Raw genomic sequence first — 22,666 nt, forward strand, 5'->3', positions numbered from 1 at the left:
TGCAGTATTTCTAATATCTCTTCCTTGTGAACCTCAATCTCTTCTCGTCTAGACGAAAGTAGCTCTGTATGTTCCTCGCCAACATTTTCATTTTCTATAGCGAACACTGTCGAAAAATATTTATTTAGTGCCTTCCCTATCTCCTCTGACTCCACACTCAACTTCCCACTATTATCCTTAATTGTCCAAAATTTAAGTCTCGTCATTCTTTTATTCCTGACGTACCTATGGAAAGCCTTAGGGTTAACCCTGATCCTATCTGCCAACAAATTCTCATGTCTACTCCTGGCTCTTCTCAGCTCTCTTTTTAGGTCTTTCCAGATATCGTTGGAACTCTCGAGCGCTCTAACTGAGTTTTCACATTTTGTCCTAACGTAAGACTTCTTGGTCTTCTTGACCAGGGATTCCTCTTCCTCAGTAAACCACGGCTCACGCGTTCTATATCTTCCTCCCTGCCTGACAGGTACATACTTATCTAGGACACACAGGAGCTTTTCCTTGAATACGCTCCACATTTTAACGTGCTCATCCCCTGCAGTTTCCTACCCCATTCTATGCTTCCTAAATCTTGCCTCATTGCAGCGTAATTTCCCTTCCACCAGCTGAAACTCTTGCTCTGTGGAGTACACCTATCCCTTTCAATCACGATAGTAAACCTGAGAGAATTGTGATCGCTGTCTCTAAAGTGCTCGCCGACTTCCGAATCTAAAACCTGGCCAGGCTCGTTACCCAGTACTAAATCGAAAATGGCTTCATCCCTTGAAGGCATGTGTACACACAGTGTCAGGAAGCCCTCCTGCACACACTGGGCAAAAACTGACTCATCTCGTACTGTAGTGATCCCAGTCAATATTTGGATATTGTCTTGAGTGTTCCAGAGTTTTTCATTGTCCCAGAGTCCAGATGAAGTTTGCATTCCTCACGTACGTGAGCGAGAATTCTTTCAAAGTCTCAGATCAATTCCTGTCCCGAGAACATCAGAGTCAATGTCCCGTCCTCTACTCGGTCCGACAGTTCACACTTCTTCATCCTCCTCTGATTCCATTTCCCAAAGAGTTTCTCAAGATTTCCAAAGCTGGAGCCTAAATTATATGGTTTGCTTCCTAAACATTTTTTCCAACTGCCAACTGTAAATATTTTCACAGTATCTCTTCACAATCGTCTGGCTTGCATCATGTCCAGTGATGAGAAATCCCGTTTGGTGGAGAGATTCCCCAGGCTGGTGAGTTTCACTTTGGAACAAAGATGGTTAAGTGGCAATTTCCTGCGGTTGTTTGTAATGATGGGGAATGAGCACTTTAACGAGCAGGAGGAAGTGTTGCCACTGACCCGAGTCAGAGAACAGAGGACAGGGATTAAAGGAATCTAATGAAAAGCAGCACTTCTGCTCAGGACGTTCAATAACAACTGCAGAAACCCGATGTGTCGAGCAGTGTATCTTGAAAGAGAAACAGAGATAATGTTTTAAGTATGGTACATTTCTGATGAAGAACCCGAGTTCCAAAATCTAATTAAATTACCGGCCTGGTTTGCAAAATAGGTTTTTTGAACTTTGAGCGAAAATTCGCCCAGCAGCAAGTCATTCATAGCGGAGTCAGCTGGATTCGGAACTACGCGGGGTAACCTGAATGGATGTTTAACCTACCACCTTAACCACTCGGCCATGAGTACTGACTAAAAAGCAGAGTTGAGCATTGACCAAATCAGCCGTGATCTCATTGAAAGCTGTCGCTGACTTAATGGGCGAAATGCTTCCATCTCCTCCCCTAACTCTGCTGTCAATTCTAAGGTGCGAGAAACCAATGTAAAAGAAGGAAAGTACAAAGTTCAGCAAAGATATTTGCAGCCAAACTGAGTCAAAATTATTGATTGAAATGAAAATCACACTTGGCAATTTGCTAGATCTCTTTGCAAACATGATCAGCAGAGCTGATCAAGAGAGGTATTGATCTGAGTGTTCTTGGACCTGAAGCAAACAAAGGTTAGTGACATATTCATTTCTTTTTCTGGCGAAGGAGCTGGTCTTTCCAGATGCTCACAATGGAAGAGATTTTTCCCAATAAAAGACGGCAAATAAGTCCCATCTAACGCTGACACCACTGTGAGTGCTGCTGTTTCACAATGCCACAGAGTCAGGGTCAATTCCCGCTTCAAGCAACTGAATGTGTGGAGTTTGCACTTTCTCCCCGTGGCTGCGTGCGCTTGCTCTGGTTTTCTCACACAGTCCAAAAATGTACCGGTTAGATGAAATGGCCGTGCTAAATTGACGGGGTTAATGGAGAGGAATGCATTTGGGCTGGGGCGGGTCGGTGTGGAGTTGCTGGGCCGAAGGACCTGTTTCCATATTGTAAGTATTCTAATCTACAGTAATCAATGACCAAGGTATGGCGCACGTTGTTCGATGTTGCATATATGACTTTTCAATTGTTTTTCTTCAAAGCTTATTTACAATTCAAACGGGAGTGGAAAAAGGGAAATGAATCTCTCCCATAATTCTTGCCTTCTTTTAGCATTCACAGGTGGTATTTTTTCTGTACTTTTTTTTTACACTGTGGTTACTGTTCATGTTCTTGTAAGCTTCACCGGCTGGTTTCCTCTTTCCTCAATGTTCCTCATCTCTACCCAAACACATTTTCCATCCTTATCTCCTGAATCAAAGTAATCTCTAACCATTGCATAATTGCCACGGAAACTGGGCTTTTCACACGCCTGTGTATGTCATTTTCCAATATTAATTGATCGTTTACTGTTGCAATTGCGCATGAGCAGAAGAAAACAGAATAGAGGCACGTGGTCCTGGGTTTCAAACGCACATAATCACAGCTAAAACGCAGATTACTGCACACAATGCGATCACGGAAGCATGCACCGAACCGTCAGGAAGCACACAATAAGTACAATGCTGGATGTCATGTCAGGAATAGGACCAGAAACACAACAGAAATACGTCTCTTGTGTACTATTTTGGACGTATTTCTTAATGAGCTATCGTGTTTTACATATGTTCCATCCGGAGTTACCTCACACAAGGAAGTAACCAGTGCTGCAGACGGTCATATAATCCGAGTTCCAAGTACCGGAGTCAGAGACACTCAGTGCCCTGTGTGTACCTACAAGGAACAGCTGTGCATGGGGTTTACAGGGTAACTGAACTGCATGAATGCAGCTCGATGGTCGTCTGTCTGCTTCTCCTCTATAGTTTTCTGTGCAGTCCCTGCGTGCAATCTTGTCAACTATGTTTGTCCGGCACAAGATGGGCATTGGTCACTTGTCTCTGAGAGAGGCTGTTTATGTGTTGTCATAATTCCGAGTGTAAGGAGGAATCTGGCTGCCAGTTCCCAGAAACTTACTTTAATAAATGGAAGCGTGCTTTTTAACTTGCCGCGTGGCATATCCTCGTTGCGAAGTTCGTGCACTGCGAATCACGTTGCGGGACAATCCAAATTTGGCAAAGAATTTGTGTGGCAGTCACGAGTTGCCACGACCAGAAATCCACAGTAGCAATATGGACAAATGTCAAGAACTACAAATTCGATTAGAGCAGCACACGTTTTATGTGACAGGGCAAACAGAAGGCAGTCAGAAGATTTCTGGGTGTAGGGCAATCACCCAAGGTACCTTTTCATATGAAAGTCTGTGCATCAGTAGAATCTGGGACCCAAGTAGTCTATGTTGTTTATTCATATTCCAGACAACTTGTGTTGTTCCCCGTTTACTCTGAAAGTGAATAGACATAGTTATTTCACCGTTATTTCGAAAGAAGATCCTGCATTGAATCTGTTCGCCGTGTTTTGATGCTGTGGCGAAAAGGTGGGCAATCGCGATGTGAAACGTTGCTATACTTTCATTTACTTCATTACTGCCCTGGTGAACGAGAAAGGTGATTAACTCTCTCGATCAGATGGGGGCACCAGCGCATTGATGGCCGAATTTAATCACGGATATAATTGGAAATGTTCACTTTTAATGGTTCGTTGTTGTTCTGTTTATTTTTTAAGATATTTGAGCACTTTCTGGGACTTGGCAATACACAAAATCTCCAGTAGTTTTGGAATTCACTCGCTGTTATTTGTGCGAGCAGTTCATGTCAGAGACGACTCACAGTGCCTCACAGACAGCACTTAAGCTTCGGTGTGTCTGATCATGGTACTGCCTTTTCAGTTTTGATTCTGTTCCACTTTAAGAGCTGTCAGTTTTTGGTTTCGCTGGAGAGCAAAGTGGGTAATGCGATATGTGAGGTATTTTTCTTCAACCAAAATCTTTGATGGCGAACTTGGAAAAGTGTCAAGAAGAATGGTCATTGGCAGCAAATATCCGAAATTAATCCATACATATCTGCCAATATTTGTGCCATATCTCTCCGAGGTCTTCCTGTCTATACACCCATTCAGATGTCTTTGAAATGTTGTGAGTGCACGAGACTCTGCCACTAAATGTGGCAATTCATTCCACACACACAAACGCTCTGTGTGAAAAATATGTGTCCCTCACATCCCTTTTAATTTTTTCCTCTCTCATATTAAACGTTTGCTATGTAGATTTGAACTCGCGTGTCTTGTGAAAAAGTGCTCCCTGACTATTTACTTTGCGTGTCTTCCTCATGATTTTATAAGCTTCTGTGAGGCTATATCTAAGCACTGAAGCTCCTGGGAATCTGACAAAGCCTATTCAGTTTCGTTCTCATGTCCAAGCAGTGCAAACCTTGCAAATCCTTGTCAAGGTTTTCTAAACTTACACTTGCAAGAAGTGTGTCCAGCTGCAGCACTTGTTTGACCGCGTGGTCACTTTGGAGCTGTGGGTGGACTCACTGTGGAGCATCAGCAATTCTGGAGAGTTATGTTGCCTCCCAGGTGCTCAGGCCAGGGATGTGGCCCATCGGCTGAAGAGCATTCGAAAAGGGGATCGTGAACAGCCAGTTGTCCTTTCGGGAGTTTTTGCTACTGTTGTTGGGGACGTTTTATACTAATGTGGCAGGGGCTGGGAACCACAAGATTAAACAAGTCGGCAGTGAGGTGGAAACTGGAAACGCTAAGAATCAGGAAGATAGCATTAATAATGGGAAGAGTAGGCAGAGAGCAGATGAATGCAAAAGAACTGGTGGCCTGAAATGCATCTACTTTAATGCATGGAGTATAGACAGATGAATTTCGGGCTTAGGTTTGTGCCGGGGAATATGACGTTATTACGATCACAGAGACTTAATTGAAGGAAGGGCATGGTTGGCAACCAAAGTTTCTAGGATATAGACGCTTCAGACGGGAGAGGAAGGGAAAAAAAAGGGGAACGAGTTGCATTGCTGGTCAGGGATGATATCATGGCTGTGTGAAAGGAGGACACCATGTCGGGCTTGGGTCGTGAGACACTATGGATGGAGCAGTGAAATAAGAAGGATGAGGTTAGATTTTTGGGGCTGTATTACAGTGAGCGTGAAGTGTAAAAAGAATCGTTAAACAGATCATGGAAAGACGTAAAGGCAATAACTTTGTGTTGATTGGAGATTTCCGTTTTCCCAACATTGACCGGGATACTCTTAGCGTCAGAGGTCTGGATGGGATACCATTTGTAAGAAGCCTCCAGGTGAGTTTTCTGGAATGGTATATCAATGGTCCGACGAGGGAATAGGCCATATTGGAACTGATATTGGGGAATAAGCCAGGGCTGGTGATAACAGTTGCCGTGGGTGATTTCTTTGGGAAGTGTCCAATATTCTGTAAGTTTTAGAATGCTCATTGACAAAGATGAGAGTGGTCCTGAGGAAAGGGTACAAAACAGGGCCAAAGATAATTATGTCAAAATTGTGCAGGAGGTCGGAAATGTGGATTGGACACAGCTATTTGTAGGAAAGCCCACAGATTATATGTGGCAGGCTTTCAAAGATAGGTTAAATATAGTGCAGGATCGACATGTCCCGTTGAAGGCAAAGGATGTGAAAGGCAATATTCGTGAACTGTTGATGACAGGACAATTGTACGACTCGCCAAGAGGAAAAGGGAAGCAGACAGAACGCCTCGGCAGCCAAGAACATAATGGTCCCTGGAGGAACATGAGAAGAGTAGGACAAGTCTTAAACGAGGAATCAAGGGAGTTAAAAGGGGTCATGAAACAACTTCTCGCTAACACAATTAAGGAGAATACTAAATCCTATTATTCATATATAAGAAGCAAACGGGTAACCAGAGAAAGGATTGGTCCACTAAGGGAATCGAAGGAAGGCTGTCTGTCGAATCTTAGAGAGTGGGTATGATTCTGAATGATTATTTTGCATCAGTGTTCACTGAGGAGAGGAACATGATGAATGTTGAGTCTAGAGTAAGACATTTGATTAGTCTGGATCATGTTGACATAAGTAGGGAAGCTGTGCAGGGCAGACTAGGGGTAATTAATGTGGACAAATCCCGAGGAACGGATGGGATCTATCCCTGGTTCCTGAGTGAGGTGAGAGAGGAAATAGCTGGGGCCCTGACAGATATCTTCGTGGCATTCTTCAGCACAGGTGAGGTTCTGGCCGACTGGAACGTTGCTCATATTGTCTCCTGTACAAGAAGGATAGTAGGGGTTTCCGGATAACTACAGAACAATGGGCCTCATATCAGTGTTGGAAAAGTTGCAGGAGAAGGTACTGAGGGATAGGATCTATTCATATTTAGAAAGTAATGTGCATACCAGTGTGAGGCATTGAGTTTTTCGGGGAAATACCCAAGTTGATAGATGAAGGAAAGGCTGTTGGTGTCATATACATGCACTACACTAAGGATTTAGATAAGGTTCCCCATGGTAACCAAATACAGAACGTAAAGTAACATGGTGTGCAGGGTGTTCTAGACAGGTGGATAAATAATTAGTTGAGCCATAGGAGACAGAGAGTGGCAGTTGAAGGGAGTTTCTGGAAATGGAGAAAGATGGCCAGTAGTGCTCCACAGGGGTCAGTGCTGTGGCCAATGTTGTTTGTGATATTTCCCAGGTTGAAGGATTAAATACCGAGGGGTCACGCTTTCAAGGTGAGAGGTGAAAAGTTTAAGAGGAATATACGCGGCAACTACTTGACACAGCGGATGGTGGGTGTTTGGAACGCGTTCCAAACAGAGACGGGAGCGGTAATCACGGTAGATACATTTAAGATGCATCTGGACAGATGCATGAGTATGTGGGGAGCAGAGGGATACAGATGCTTAGGAATTGGGTGACAGGTTTAAAAAGTAGATTTGGATCAGCTCAGGCTTTAAAGGATGAAGGGCCTGTTCCTTGTCTGTACATTTTTTTTAATCTTTCTTCTTAAATTACGCCAATTTCATAACAAAATTTGCGAGGTCTAAGTGCCTGAAGTGAATCGATGCTGAAACACTAGTCATATCAAATCTGAGTGTTGGCTTTTGTGTGGTAGCGTGGTCTAGCGGTCTACTATGCTGGATTTTAAGCTTCAATTTCTATCGAATCGTGGCTTCAAATACCAGCATCGTAAGTGAGCGACTATGTGGAGATGTATGTGAGGGAACTGCGCATGTGTGGATGCCTTTTAATTTGAGTGTTTGCAGCTCCTCAGTATGCTTACCCTCTCGGTGATAAAATCAGCGACCGTCTCTGAAAACAACGCAAGTTCCTGCTATCCGATGTATCCTCATATCCCGTCGATAACTTTGCTTTTGGATATCTGCGTTGGCAGTTTCTGTATCTCAAATGGTCAGCGCAGCTGGCTGAAATGTTTCTGGTTCGAGCCCACCCAGGGAATAAGCCTCAAATATTTCAGCACAAGCATTTACCCCGACCAAGTATTGACATTGTAACCGGGAAAACTCATCCATGATTCACCCCAAGTCCGCAGGGAGTGAGACGTTTACACACAGAAGAATACGACACCATTTTCTCCAAGCTCCCGATGCCAACAGAAAGCGACTTTCTGCCAAGTCATGGGAAACAACTCGTGGAAACTCCTTCCTTAGTAACAGCTCTTTCCGTGTGAAAGGAGCAAAACTTTCATTTTAAATTGGAAAGGGCTTCAGGACATTAGATTCTGCTCCAGTTCTTGGAACATGTTATAAATAAAACTCCTGACTTGAAAATAAGAAGTGGTAAAGGTTTTAGGAAGAAAGAACAAAGAAAATGTTGATTGAGACGACTCTGTCTCGTCAGCAGATGGGAAATGCCCAACACTGTTAACGGAAATGATTGGGTTTCCTTAGGTAATTTCACGACTGATTTACTGTCTGCCAGAGTGATTGGAAATTACATCAGCGACATAAAGGTGAGGGTAAAAATATGAAGATATTAAGGTTGAACCTTAAATCCCGGGACAAGAGCTGAATAGATTGTAATGCTTTGAATGAATAACTGAAGTGAAAGGTGTGAATTATATTTTTGTGATTAGGAGGAATGAACTGGATCCTAACAAATTTCTGATGAATTATGCTCGCAATGTAATAGCAAACTAATCCACAGTGCACAGTGCTTGGTTAGCTCAGTCGGTGCAGTGTGAGATGCTTAATCTGAGGGTGGTGGGTGCAAGCCTCACAATGGGCGCTTTTACTACTTAATACAATTCCGGCTCTTCGTTCCACGTGCAGCATTGCAACCCTTCGCAGGGGAATGTTCTTGCTGCTTTCATTGACACATCTGTCCGCCTGCTTTTGATCACACGTCGGTTTCTGAGTGAACACTGTTTCCATTTTACTGGAGGCGCCGGAGACAACTTTATCAGGGCAGCCGAAAATAAAATGAATGATGTCCGTTTCAAAACGTGAGGTTCCAAACCAACCGTGCACCACCCAAAGTGTTCAAAGGCACGGAAAGCGAATGGTCACTTACTCGGGGTCTGACAGAGACGGATCAATGTCACATGGGTCCTGAACCAACTTTCAGTGATTCAGATTGTTCTGATGGAAACCGAAGGGAACTCTCTCTCACCGTTTTGCAATTGTTCGTCTTGTGTTTAACGTAATGAATATTATATTGACAGTAACGAGGGTGGAGGTGCGGCAGGATCGTGAGGTTTCAGTGTGGGACATAGACACTGTAAGTCAAATATCCCCAGAGCACGGGAGAACTGTTTGGTCCAGGATCACTACCATCTTCTGTTTCTAAACAAACAAATGAAATTACGGGAAAATCTGAGCAGGTCTGGTAGCATCTTGGAAATATAAATCGATTTAAGACTTCGGGACTAGTGACACTTCTTTTCCATGTCCATCTACACCTGATTTTGCACACTCCTCCTTTTTATTGAATGTCTCCTGACTTCCAACTTTATATTCAGCTTCTCTTTTATTACTTCCTCTCCAACCATTTTCCCAGTCTCCAATTTTGTATCAGAACTGTTCCATCTTTCACATTGCCCAGGACTTCGAACTAAACAAATATGTCCTTAGATAGCAGATGGCCAGAGACTGGAAGGCAGTGTTGTTCCGTAAATGTATCCATGATTCACCCCGAGTCCACAGGGAGCAAGACGTTTACACGCATCAGAATACAACACAATGTTCTCCAATCCCCGATGCCAAATGAAAGCGGCCACTGCAGCTTCAATCAGGGCTTCCTGCCAAACCCTGGGACACAGATCGTGGAAACTCCTTTCTCATTAATTGCTCTTCCCGTGGGAAAAGAACAAAACTTCCATTTTAAATTGGAAACGGCTTCAGGAGTTTGGAAGGTTGTTCCTGTTCTTGGAACGTGTTACAAACAAAACTCCTGTCTTGAAAATAAGAAGTGGTAAACGTTTCAGGCAGGAAGAACAAAGAAAACGTTGATTGTGAGGACTCTGTCTCGTCAGCAGATGGGAAATTCCCAACACCGTGTACAGAAACGGTTGGGTTCCTTTCGGTAATTTTCCGACTGATTTACTATCTGCCAGAGTGACTGGAAATCACTTCATATGAAAATATTTGGGTTGAACCTTAAATGCCGGGACAAGTGTTGAAAGGATTGTAATGTTTTGAAGAAATAACAAAAGTGAAAGATGTGAATGATGTTATTTGTGATTGGGAGGAATGAGCTGGATCTTTGCAAATTGCTGTGCCAGGTGAATTATGCTCAGAATGAAATGGCAAACTACATCATCGTGTGCCAGGCCTGGCGATATCAGTTCAGTGAATGTGAGGTGTTTAATCAGAGAGTCGTCCGTCCAAGCCCCATAATAGTCGTTTTCACTGTTAAAGAGAGTTCCAGCTCTTCGTTCCACATGCAGAATTGCAAGCCAACGCTGGTGGAGCATTCTTGTTGCTTTCGCTGACACATATGTCCTCCTGCTTTGATCACACGTCGGTTTCTGAGTGAAAACTGTCTGCACTTTAACTGGAAGCGCCAGATACAACTTTATCAATGCAGCTGAATATACTATGAATGATGTCTGTTTGAAAACGTTAGATTCCATTACATCCGTGCACCAACCAAAGTGTTCAAAGACACAGAACGCGAATGGCCATTTGTTAGTCGTCTGACAGAGACAGCTTAATGTCTCATGGGTCCTGAACAAAAATTAACTGATTCAGAATGTGCTGATGGAACGGAACGGAGCTCTCCCTGTACATTTTGCAATTGTTCTTGTTGTGTGCTCATGTAAGTTTATGTAATGAACAGTTTATTGCCAGTAACGAGGGTGGGGGTGGGGAAGGATTCTGAGGTTTCAATGTGGGACAGACATGATTTGATCGAACGGTTAAGTCAAATAACATGAGAGAGCTGATTGTTCCAGGATCACTCCCATCATCTGTTTCAGAATCAACAAATGAAATTGCTGGAAAATCTCAGCAGGTCCGGTCGTATCTTGAAAATGAAAACCGAATGAGATTTCGGGAGTGGTGACACTTCTTTTCCCATCTCCATGTCCCTCTGCCTTTCTACAAACTTCCTTTTTCGTGAATAAGTCCTGACTTCAAACTTTATATTCAGCTTCACTTTTAATGCTTCCTCTCCAAACATTTTCCCAGTCTCTAAAACTGTATCATGCTTGTTCTATCTCTCACTTTGCCCAGGACGTCCAACTGAACAAATAACTCTGTTTCTATTTCCTTAGATACCAGATGGCCAGAGATTGGAGACATAGGAGGACGGTTAGCGCTTTCAGAATATCTCGTCTGCTCCGCCATTCGATCTTGGCTTATATCGTTCTTAACCCCATTCTCCAGTCCTCTACCTGAACACTTACTCCCCAGTCTTAGGATACAGTCTTTTTCCCAGAGTGGGTCCTAATCCGTCCCAAAACCCTCCACATGTGTTGGCAGCTGTTACACCATGTCTACGTGTCATCAATCTCAGTTTCAGTGATTCTCGGCAAACTCGAACTGTTCTGAGCAGCTCGATCGGGTCTCTGGCCCCACTGTGATCCTACGGGGCAGCAGTAATCATCTTCATCTTCTACGGAAAGGATCGGCGCTTCAAAAAAAAAAGGACAGAAAGAAAGATAGGCTTGTGTGTCAAGATATGTGGAGGTAATTGTTTTCTGACCTGGTCAGTAAACCTTACTCTGCATATCCCCGCACATTCGAGCTGTTGTGGTGAAAGGGAATACAAGTCCAATTAATTGCCATCTACGCTTTTATTCGATATGTATTCTTCCTTGTTCTGAATATGCAGGGATGTTTCCAGCACTGATGGTCACCATTTCTAAGAGTGCATGCCGCGGGCCCTGATCTTTTCTGGAGAGTAGCAGTCTCAGTTTGTGCGAAAGTCGCCCAGTACAAACCTTAGAAGAAATATTGTTGTTCTCTCTCTACGGACGACAGTCTTTCATATCATGATCGATGGGGCTTTATTGCATTCTCATCAGCAAACCTTGTTTTGAATTTACTCGCCCAATACTACTGTAACGGTGAAAATAATATAATTCCGAATACCTGCTGCGTGAATTTCATTTTCAAATTTCTATTAGCAGTGGTCCTTCATATGTGGCGATGTCTATATCACTGCTGGCCATCCTGTTTAAGTGTGCCGTTACATGTGATCCTCTGTCTTGGCGCTGCAGGGAAAATTGTCTGCGCCTTTTCAGCCAATATTTCCTGGATATTTCAACATGGTTTTCGTTTTTTTTCAATCATGTCCTCTTTAAGGACACAGTTACCGGACACTGATCCTTTCTGAAACAACAGTACCGCATTTGCTTTACATGCGAAGGTGGCCTGGATCAGTAACAAGGAGAGCATTCATTTCCTTCTGTCACAGCGAACACTGGATTCATGATGTTAATCTCTGTCAAATGCATCCGAAAATGTGCTCTGAAAGCTTCATTTGAACGCTGTCTGGCGTTTCTCAACGTGTATCAACCAAAACCAGAAATCCTCAATCATAGTTTGGAGCAGTTCACATATTCGAGTTTCGAAGCAGCAGACACGAATACAGTTCATTCAGTCAACAACAGGAATGAAAAGATTTACAGGCACAGATGAACTATCGACTCTTGTTCTCATACTGTTACTAATATTACCGTTTGGCCTGAAGTCTTAGCCATGTTGTAACTGAAAATGAGGAAATCACAGACAGGCTGCCGAATGACACAGGATGTATTTTGTTTTCTTGTTCTCACAGAGTTCCAGGAAAGTATGACAGCGAGGGAGAGGAATGCAAGTCAAGTGCAGCTCTGGTGAAACACCTTCTGTATGATTCAGTCATCAACAAGAAACGTGAATGCGACTAAAGCGGAAAACCTTTTCACAACTCGAACAAAACGCAATCAAGAACAGTGACCACCTCTTTGACATCTCAGATCGCTTTTGACCTTCCCTGAATATATATAGAAACTAATTTTTGTACACCTCAAAGTGAGAACTGTTTGATTTACCGACAATAAGTGAGTCACATGTCGTTGATTCCCACATAGGTTTCCAACTCAGCTTGCAGCCAGGTGGCAGTTGCTCATGGCTCTGCTGGATAATGCACTATTATGGAGAAATAAAAGGAAAGTTGGAACTCTTATTGGCTCTGGGTTTCGAATAATCTTGCTACGTGTTCTGCCATTCTCGGATTCCACTGCGAAATCAGTTTTTCAGTTCATCTGAGCAGCAGGAGAGTCGGCGTTTCTGGCAGGAGCAGAATTCATCATCTCCAGTGATCACTTTATCTGAGGAGAGAAAATGAACAAAGTTTCACACAGCGACTAATCGGAATTGCATTCCGTTTCAGCATGGCAGCTGATATGGGCTCGCAAATTCAAAGCCAGATTTGCTGATGAGAACAACAAGCACGACCGCTCAGATAGAGCAATTCCTTCCCACCGCTTATTCTGCAGGACTGGTGCAGTTGCTGTGAGTATGCTGCAGGGTATCATCAGGTACATGCTCTTGGGTTTCCGGTTTTGTCCTGTGTGCTCGCGTGGCTGAGCAACCTGAGACTCTGATTTCAGATTCCACTTCTTAAGAAGGCTTGTGTTTGCATCCCTGCGCGATTGGATTAAGCTGGCAACGTTTTGCAGGGATGAGTTTTGCTAAAGTTGAACAGAAAAAAAAGCAGTCATTTCTTCTAAGCCGGTTGTGATGTGGCACAGCAGAAAACACCCAACATGTCAGTGCCCATGTTTTCCCCTTCTGCTATAGTTATCACGTTCCCCGCCAGCTCGAAAGGCCACCAGCAGAATATGCGACTCAAAAACAGGCTGCATCAATCTTTCATATTCCAGACAATTTGCATTTTTCACCGTTTCTCTGAAAGTGAATGTTAATGTGAAATTAGGTTCTACATTGAATCTGCTCGCAGTTTTCTGTTGTTGTTGCGAAAATGAGGAAAATTACGATATGAAACGTGGTTACTTTTCCCTAATTTCCTTAATTTCTGTCCTGATGAGAGAGGCTGGTGATTGGTCATCTCGATCTGGTGGAGACATCAGCTCAATTGTTAACCTCATCTAATCGAGACTGTAATTGGTAATCTTCACTTTTCATGGTTCATTGTTAGTCAGTTCTGATTCATGTTACTTGAGCACTTTCCTGGAAGTATTGGTGCACTAAGGCGCCAGTACGTTGAAAGCACCATTTGGAATTGCCTCGCTGCAATTTGGGTGAGCAGCTCATGACCCAGACGACTCGCTCTGCCTCACAGACAGCATTTATGAGTCCGTGTGTCTGAAAATAGGTTCTCTTTGTCAGTTCTGCTTCTGTTCATGAGTTGTCAGTTTTTGGTTTCGCTGGAGAGTTGCGCGGGCAACATGATTTGCGAGGTATTTTCTGCAGCCAAAATCTCCCACTGAGAAGTTGGGAATGTGTCAAGAAGAATGGTCATTGGCAGCCTAATACCAGAAAAAATGATTCGTTGCTGGTTTTAACCGAAGCAGCCTGAGGGAGTTATCTCAAATGGGAGAGTACTCGCTTTGCATGTGAGAGATTGCGGGGTGGCTAGCTGCGTTCTCCATCCCATTTTAGGGCGGCACCGTGGCTCAGTGGTTTGCACTGCTGCCTCACAGCACCAGTGTTCCACGTTTGATTCCTGTGCGTAGTTTGCACATTCTTCCTGCGTCTGCGTGAGTTTCTTCCCACACTCAAAAGATGTGCGGAAAAGGTGAATTTGACATGCTAATTTGCCCATAATGATCGGTGCATTAGTTCGAGGGAAATTGGTCTGGGTGGGTTAGTCTTTGAAGGGTCGGTGTGGACTAGTTGTGCTGAAGTGCCTGTTTCCATACCGTAGGGAATCTAATCTAACCATCTTCCAGAAAACCAGCCCAACGCACTGACCAAGTGATGAGTGCCGATTCAAACTGGTGTTCGCCACTGCAGCATCTCCGAGGGGCTGAGCCCGTAAACAACCGCTGTATTTGTCAAATTTTCAAGTTTATTCTTTTTCAACTTTCTTGTCTGTATACAGATCAATATGCCTTTGAAATGTTGAGAGTATACCAGACTCCACCACTAAATCTGACAACTCATTCCAAACACGCAAGTCTTTCTGTGTGAAAAACACAATGTACTTCAGATCCCTTTTTAAATTTTACCACTCTCCCCTTAAAACATTGTTCCCTTGTTTTGAACTTGCCTGTCTTGGGAAGAAATGTTCATTGACCAATTACTCTACCGTCTCCTTCAGATTGATATAAACCTCTGTGAGCCCATCCCTCAGCCCTCAAGCTCCAGGGAAAATTTTCACATCCTGTTCAGCTTTACGCTACAGTCCAAACACTGCATGCCTTGCAACATCCTCAAAAATCTTATCAAACTTACGCCAATTTCGCCATTGAAAGTGTGTGTGGGTAAGTGCCTGAAGTGAGGCGATGCTGAAACACTAATCATGAAAAACGTGTTTGCGGGGGTTTGTGTGGCAGCGTGGCAGAGGTGTCGAAGGAACTGTCTTTAAACTATAACCTCGATCCAGTCATTGATTTGAATTCCCACCACGACCAGAACCACAGGTGAAGTCGGGAACTCTGTTTTTCATGAAAGACCTATAAACATTGAGATGTCAGGATTTGTTCCCATATTCGGCTGTTTTTTGACAGGAACTTTCACTAACTAAGGCTGAGGGACTGCCCAAGCTCAACGAGTCAAAGCTGTGCGTGCATTTACTTGACTATTCGAACACAGGAACTCAGACTCATTTTTTGTGTGTTTCACAGTTACTCGGTGTAAATTTAAAACAGCCTCTGGTTATGTAGAAGAGTTCAAAGCTGGAGATTCTCCACTGAAAATGCACAGAAAGAGGCAATCTCTTATTGCTTTTGTTGTAAACTGATAACTTAGACTGTTTAAACTGACAGGATAACGCGGATCCATCCGTCCTCTTGGGCACCTTAAACCGCGTTAATATCCGCAAAGGTAAACTCACACTAAGAGGAATGGGCTTATTGTAGTGAATTGTTAAGGAGTGGTGTGTGAGTCAGAGTGAATAGTGGTCACTAAATACTGACACTGACATTGAACGTTGCAACACCAGCTCCTCACTCACTTGCTGTCTCATGCCTCCCAGTCATCATTGCCTTTCACATTTTCCTCTCGTCCGTTCCACTTCTCAACTTATTCCTGACAGCTTGCAAGTTTTCCCTTAGAAACTGCAGCTTTAGGAAACGTATTACTGGGATAAAGCCATTGCTCAATGTGATGGGATGCACCGTCAATCCCTAATTACTCGAGTGATTGAGATTTTGAGTTACTCCGCATAACCCTGGATGTCCTCAGTAGCGGGGTACAGGTATGATGCCATGAGGCAAGGGTTCAGACGGAGTGACATTGAAGGAACAGCGAAATATTTTCAACTGGGAAACGCGAGAACCTTGGAGGGGTAATTGCTGTGATAGCTTTCGCTTGTATTTGCTGCCATTGTCCTTCCAGACAGATGCTGATCGATCACTGAATTGTTCTGGCAGGATCCGTGTTTGTGTTCTGGGTGCAGCCAGGATTTAGTTTTCATTCGGATAATTCACAAGAAGAGAATTAAATCTACATCTCCTAACTGAGAATGAAAGCCTGTTTTCGCAATGCAAAATCAGACTCGTCTGCAGGGATGTCCATTGACACTGCAGAAGCCTTTCGGACCTGTACAAACTCTAGTGCCTGCTCTTCACGCCATAATCGTCTTCGTCAGCAGTGTTTCTCTCTCCATGTTTCCAAGTCGGTTCATATTATCACCCTTGGTTTCAATGTGAAGAAAGCAATGCTGTGATAATCTGATGTTGTTCAGCAGATATACTGCAGCAAGTTAGGTAAAGACTGATGCAAACACGAGCTCGTTTTGAGCTGCGCTGATGTTTTGGCAGCATGAAAGGCATCGTTCAACTCGCCTCATTCCGGATGACGGTCTCGAAATGACCAGTGGTTTCTCGCTGAATTAGTTCAGGCTCTGGAATGTAAAATACTTCAAATATGAAAGTACAGCGAAAGGTAACGGTTCACAGAGTGGGGAATTCCAAGTGAAACAGTGACGGTGACTATGTTTGCTGATTTTTCACCTTGTGAATGCTGTTTCCCTGATGTGGACGTTTACATTCCCTATAGACAAACTGTCACAGCCAAACCTGGTCTTTGGATCAGTGACGGAATTGGTAATTGCCTGACGTCGAGTTAGGGGATTGTCGGTTCGCATTTAAAATCACGAGGATGTAGCGTGCTAGTCTATTCCTGTTGTCTGTCAGGAAAGGAAGGGTTTGGGTTTTCGAATTTACAGTTTCTTTCGTCCACTTCAAATTCTAGCTCAGATCAACGTCTCTCATTGTCTGTAGAACTGGCTTTGGTTTAACCAAAAGCTGCCTTTTGGCGGTTGAACTTGCATGTTGGAGCGGACAGCTGAAGTGAAGCACAAGGAGCTGGTCAAATCCTGAGAACTCTGCCACTCTCGGGGAATGTGTCTGTGCGTCTCTTTCTGTGGGAGACACGACGTGGGTAATAACACAGTGTGACTATGTCAAACTTCAATCCCATTGTTGTGTCATCTAAGATCAAAGCGAGAACCTCACTGCCATTTGCACTGGAAACATCAGAAGACATAAGGTTATGGACCAAAGCTGGAAACTGGGAATAGAATAGATGAATGTCTTTCAACCAGACTGCACCATGGGCCAAATGGGATTTTCTGTTCTGCAAAACTTGAAGACAAGTAGAAAACAATCTGCAGTGAAACTGATCAGTAATTAAAGGGAAAAGCCATTTCATTGAGAATACGTGCAAGAGCGTCTGTCTTCATTCCGTGTAATGTCGTAGTTAGGATTTGGAACTCTAACCGCCATAGTGTTGGTTCTATTCTCGAACAGGGAATGAATGTTTTATTGCGCAAATATATCGTGGTACCAGTATTTCTTACCACTGGTCCGTACCTGGTAATGCTTGGTTTTGTGCCAGGTTATCAAAAATCCAAAAGATGCAGGTTTTGGAAATCTGAACTAAAAAAGAGAATTGATAGAGAAACCCGCTACACCTGGCAACATCTGTGGAGAGAAGCACATTTTTTTAGATGGACAGGAAACAAGTTAGTTATAGATTTCTAGATTATACTGTTGGGAAAATGATAATTTTACCTGTCGAATTAGTATATTTATCAAAATCACTCTTGAGCTTACAAACGTCGAATTTACAATCTTAAAAGGACTTAATCAGCTGTCATGCTACTTTCATTTTCCTGAGCTGGTGGAAGGCTATGTTTTAATGGCTACATTTCCTTTTGCTTTCTGGTATTTAGCAGTCACGCTGAATGGAGAATTGTTTCTTTCAGTGTCTGCCTCAATATGTGTCTTTGTTTTCTTCTATATGTGTCTCTGTATTCTCCTGGGCCTTTTTCACATTCTTCGACTCTCTGGCTGTCCATATCCCTCATTTCCCATTTCTGCTCTTGAAACGCCTGACAGGCTTTCTGACTCCTGGCTGGCGTCGGTCGAAGTAGTCTCACATTCTCTGGATAATGCGCCTGTCACTTCGACCTGAGGCAAGGAGACATTTCTTCCTCAAAATCTAAAGACCCTTTCGATGTTAAAGTTGAATTCCTTATCCAACAGAAAAAGAAAGTAATTACATGTTAGTTGAAGAAGAACAAGGATGCATTTACTGTTGGTGTACAACCAATGAATGGTGACAGCAGAGAATGAGGGTGATCATGTCGTGGTGTCAGTGCCATTACCACAACATTCCCCGGGAATGCTGCAGTGTCTCCTGCCTCACCAATTAATTTCCAAAAAACTGGGAATGAAGGAATGAGAAGAAGATAATGAGAAGCAGAAGTGCTTGTGGAACTGCGGGAAGAATCTCCAGGTTAAAATAGTAGTTAAATAGAGCAACATACACTACTGGATTTAAACCTGGAAAATGAAGCTCGAACGCGAAATCAGAATATACAGCAATTCAAACAGGACACTCAGTGTCTCGATCAGCAACATAATATTTGCGAGAAATAACGAGCTTTCAATACAATGAGCAGGCATCAGTGTGATGGGAGGTGCTTTCACCAGCTAAGCCACGGCGCCACGTTAAAAGCCAGATTTCTCGTCCATATGTGCAATGCCTGAACCACTTGATCACAGGAATTGGAAAACGCGTTTTCTGTATTAGCGTTGCTCAGTATGAATGGCAATCAAACTCTGCTTGTGCAAAAGCAGACATTTCAATGCTGAGCATGCCCCACTGAAAAGGCACAGAAAAAGATAGCATCCTCTTGCATTGGCATCCAACAGATATTTTCATCTGTTTAAACTGACAGAATAAAGAGGATGTGTTCATCTCCTCTCGCGTCCCATTAACCACGTTAATACACACGCAGGGATTTTCAAACCAAAATGAACAGGCTCATTGTTGTGAATTGACAGCAGTGGTGTGTGAGTCATTGCGAACAGTGAGCAACAAATGCTGAACCAATAGCACTGACACTGAGCTTTGCACCATCAGCTCCACACTCACATCTTGTGTCATGTCTCCTCGGCATCAATGCATTTGACTTTAGTTATTCTACCCTGCACCTCTCCTCAAGTTATTCCCAACCGCTTGCAGTGTCGAATTAGAACGTGCAATTATTAGAAATGCATTTCTGGGACACAGTTGTCTTTCAATGAGATAAGATTCACTGTCCATCCCTAATTATCCCAAAGATGTAGGGGACGAGTTACTTTTGTTAACTCCTCAAATTCCTAATATGGAGGTACTGACAAGAAACCGCTCGAGATGGAGTTCCTGGATTGCGGAAAGCAGACCGACCCCAAACTGCTAACGTAACTCACCCAGGGAAGAGCAGACGGACCCCACTCTGTCAATGTAACTCAACCAGGGGACAGAAGTCTGACATCACACGATCAATGTAACTCAACGAGGTAATTATGGCCTGACCGCACTCTGTTAATGTAACTCAACCAGCGAATAGCAGACTGACCCAACACTTTATATGTAACTCACCCAGCAAATGGCAGACTGACACGACTCAGTCAGTATAATTTACCCAAGAAAGAGCAGACTGATGCCACTCTGTCAACGTAACTCACTCAGAGAAGTGCAGGCTGTACCCATTTTGTCTCTGTCGCTCATCCAGGAAAGAGCAGGCTGGTCTGATTCTGTCGATGAAACACAAGCAGGGATTCGAGCCTGACTCCACTCTGTCAAAGTAACTCACTCAGAGAAGAGAAGACTTATTCCATTCTGTCTACGTGAATCGAAGACAGTAATGAAACCACACTTGCTGTTAAACTCAGACAGAGAAGAGCAGACTGTCACGACTTTGAGAAAGTAACACGCCCATGGAGGAGCAGACTGACACCACTCTCTTAACGTAGCTCACACAGGGAAGAACAGACTGAGTGTATCATTTGCGTATGTTGCTCTACAAGAGTCATTGTTCAAGTCCAGCATCAAGGTACACTGGAAGATACCCAAAAGTAGTCTCCCCCGATTGGTGTAAATACACGTTTCTCCCCTGCAATCCACTATCTGGAATGCTATGGTCGGTAGCGTGTCAGGCTTGGGGCTGTAGTTAGCCTGGAGTTCGGGTGGTGACACGAGATTTGCCCAAATTGCCCCCCACTATCAAGGTCAGGCTAGTCGCCTCCCATGGAAGCAGACAGCTGGCATTTCTCGCCAGGCTCTCAGTAATTTGCTGGGCAGACTACCTTTGGGCTGTGTGCAAACATATCCAACAAGTGTAGCCAATGTCTGATCTCTCGTTTTGTCTTATGACCAAAGCACATGCTCTGTTCCCTTCACATCTAGCAATGGCCCTTCGCAGCTCCCAACCTACTGGCGTCGCAGTTACGCCATTTAACTCCAGCAGGCAAATTCCCCTCCTGCTTTAAATTCGCTCTCTCGCCACGGCCGTCTCCCTTCGGGTTCGGGTGTGTCATTAATGACCTTTGCCCGGCTTGGGGTTAGCTCAATGATCTGGTTTGATTGGTTGCCATGCCCCACTGCTCCTATCGTCTGTCGTACATTCTGCACTGCATCTCGGGGGGCGGGGGTGGGGCGACTGCACCACTATATTCACCTGTCTACAGATGTCGGAGAAGGATCTATCTATTCCACACCACGAGACTCCCTCATTGCTCTTCTGAGTCTTACTTTGCTCATAGAATATCTATTTCCCATGTCAGGTGCCCCTTTTGCCGTGGTGGTTACTACTGAGTGCCAGTCACCGGCGTGGCATGGATCCCTGCATAAATCGTAATTATCGAATTTATAGTCGTCGTTGTTGCTGAACGGATATGGGTCGAATGTAAAGATCCACTTCGTCCTATCAGTTAAGATTACCGTCAGCTGCTGCATCCCAGACGCCCCTGCCCTGATGAATATTCCTATCAGGGCGCTTGCCAACAGTGTGAACTGGGGAACCCCACATTTGCTTAAGTCTTCTAATAAATACTTGCTCTAAATTGGTTTTGGTGTTGTGCGATGTCTCGTCAGTCCCAGCTGCAAGTTTGTAATGGCTGGCGTGTATCCACGTGGCTGTTTTGGCGATCTTAACAGCTATCTGTGCTGTAAGGCGTACTTGAAACGGTCCCAGCCGCCTCTTTGCCTTCCTGTTTTCCCTCCTGAAGTCTTTCGCCACTATTCATGCTCCAGGTTATAGATCATGCATCTTCCCTTCTGCTGACTGGGGTAGTACTGTCTTCACTTGATTCTGTATTTGGGACAGAAGTGTAGAGAGTTTCATGCAGTAACACAACATCTCATCCTCACAGTGGCCAGTTATTTGGCTTCCCTTACATCTCGGGACAATTCCTGTGTTTGGGGCCTACCAAACAAAATCTCAAACGGTCTAAGATTAATTCTCCCTCTCCTCCTAGATCTCATACACATTAGCACAATTGGAAGTGCCTTTGTCCATGCCATCCCTAGTTCCTCACAGCATTTTGTCAATTTATTTTTTAAGGTAGAATTTTCTCTTTCCGCTGCCCTACCGCTCGTTTGGTGATAGGCACAGTGTTATCTCATGTTTATTCCCAAATACTCACTAATCTGCTGTAGGGCATTATGGACAAATGGTGTCCCACTGTCACTAATAAGCCTAGAGTGTAGGTTTGCTCGCTGAGTTGTACGTTTGATATCCAGACGTTTCATTACCTGGCATATGGAGGTTAGTGGGCTAGTGTAGGTTAGGTGGGCTTGGATCGGCGCAACATCGAGTGCCAAAGGGCTTGTACTGCGCTGTATTTTTCTATGTTCTATGTCCTAGGTAACATCATCAGTGATGAACTCCAAGTGAAGAGAAGCTGTTGTCTCCTGCTTTCTAGTTATATGTTTGTCCAGGATGGGGTTCCTGGGGTTTGTGGTGATGCCATTTCCTGGTCGTTTTCTGAGGGGTTGATAGATGCTATCTATATATATATATATATATATATATATATATATGTCTTTTTTATGGCGTTGTGGTTGGAGTGCTCGGCCTCAAGGAATTCTCTGGCATGTCTTTCCTAACCTGTTCCAGGATAGATGTGTTGTCCCAGTCAAAATGGTGTTTAAATTTCATCCGTGTGAAGGGATACGAGGGAGAGAGGGTCGTATCGTTTTTGTGGCTAGCTGGTGTTCTGTATCCTGGTGGCTAACTTTCTTCCTGTTTGTCCTACGTAGTGTTTGCGTCAGTTCTTGCATGCCATTTTGTATAAGACGTTGGTTTTGTCCATGGGTTGTATTGGGTCTTTTAAATTTGTTAGTTTTGTTTGAGACTGTTGGTGGGATTCCGAGGGGTCTTAGTAGTCTGGCTGTCACTTCTGAGACTTCATTGATGTATGGAAAGGTCGATAGGGTTTCTGGCTGTGTTAGGTCTACTTGTCGTGGTTTGTTCCTGAGGAATCTGTGGACTG

This window comes from Chiloscyllium plagiosum, unplaced genomic scaffold (assembly GCF_037043375.1).
Source record: "Chiloscyllium plagiosum isolate Xiang-an unplaced genomic scaffold, Cpla_swu_hap1 HiC_scaffold_70, whole genome shotgun sequence".
Taxonomy (NCBI): Eukaryota; Metazoa; Chordata; class Chondrichthyes; order Orectolobiformes; family Hemiscylliidae; genus Chiloscyllium; species Chiloscyllium plagiosum.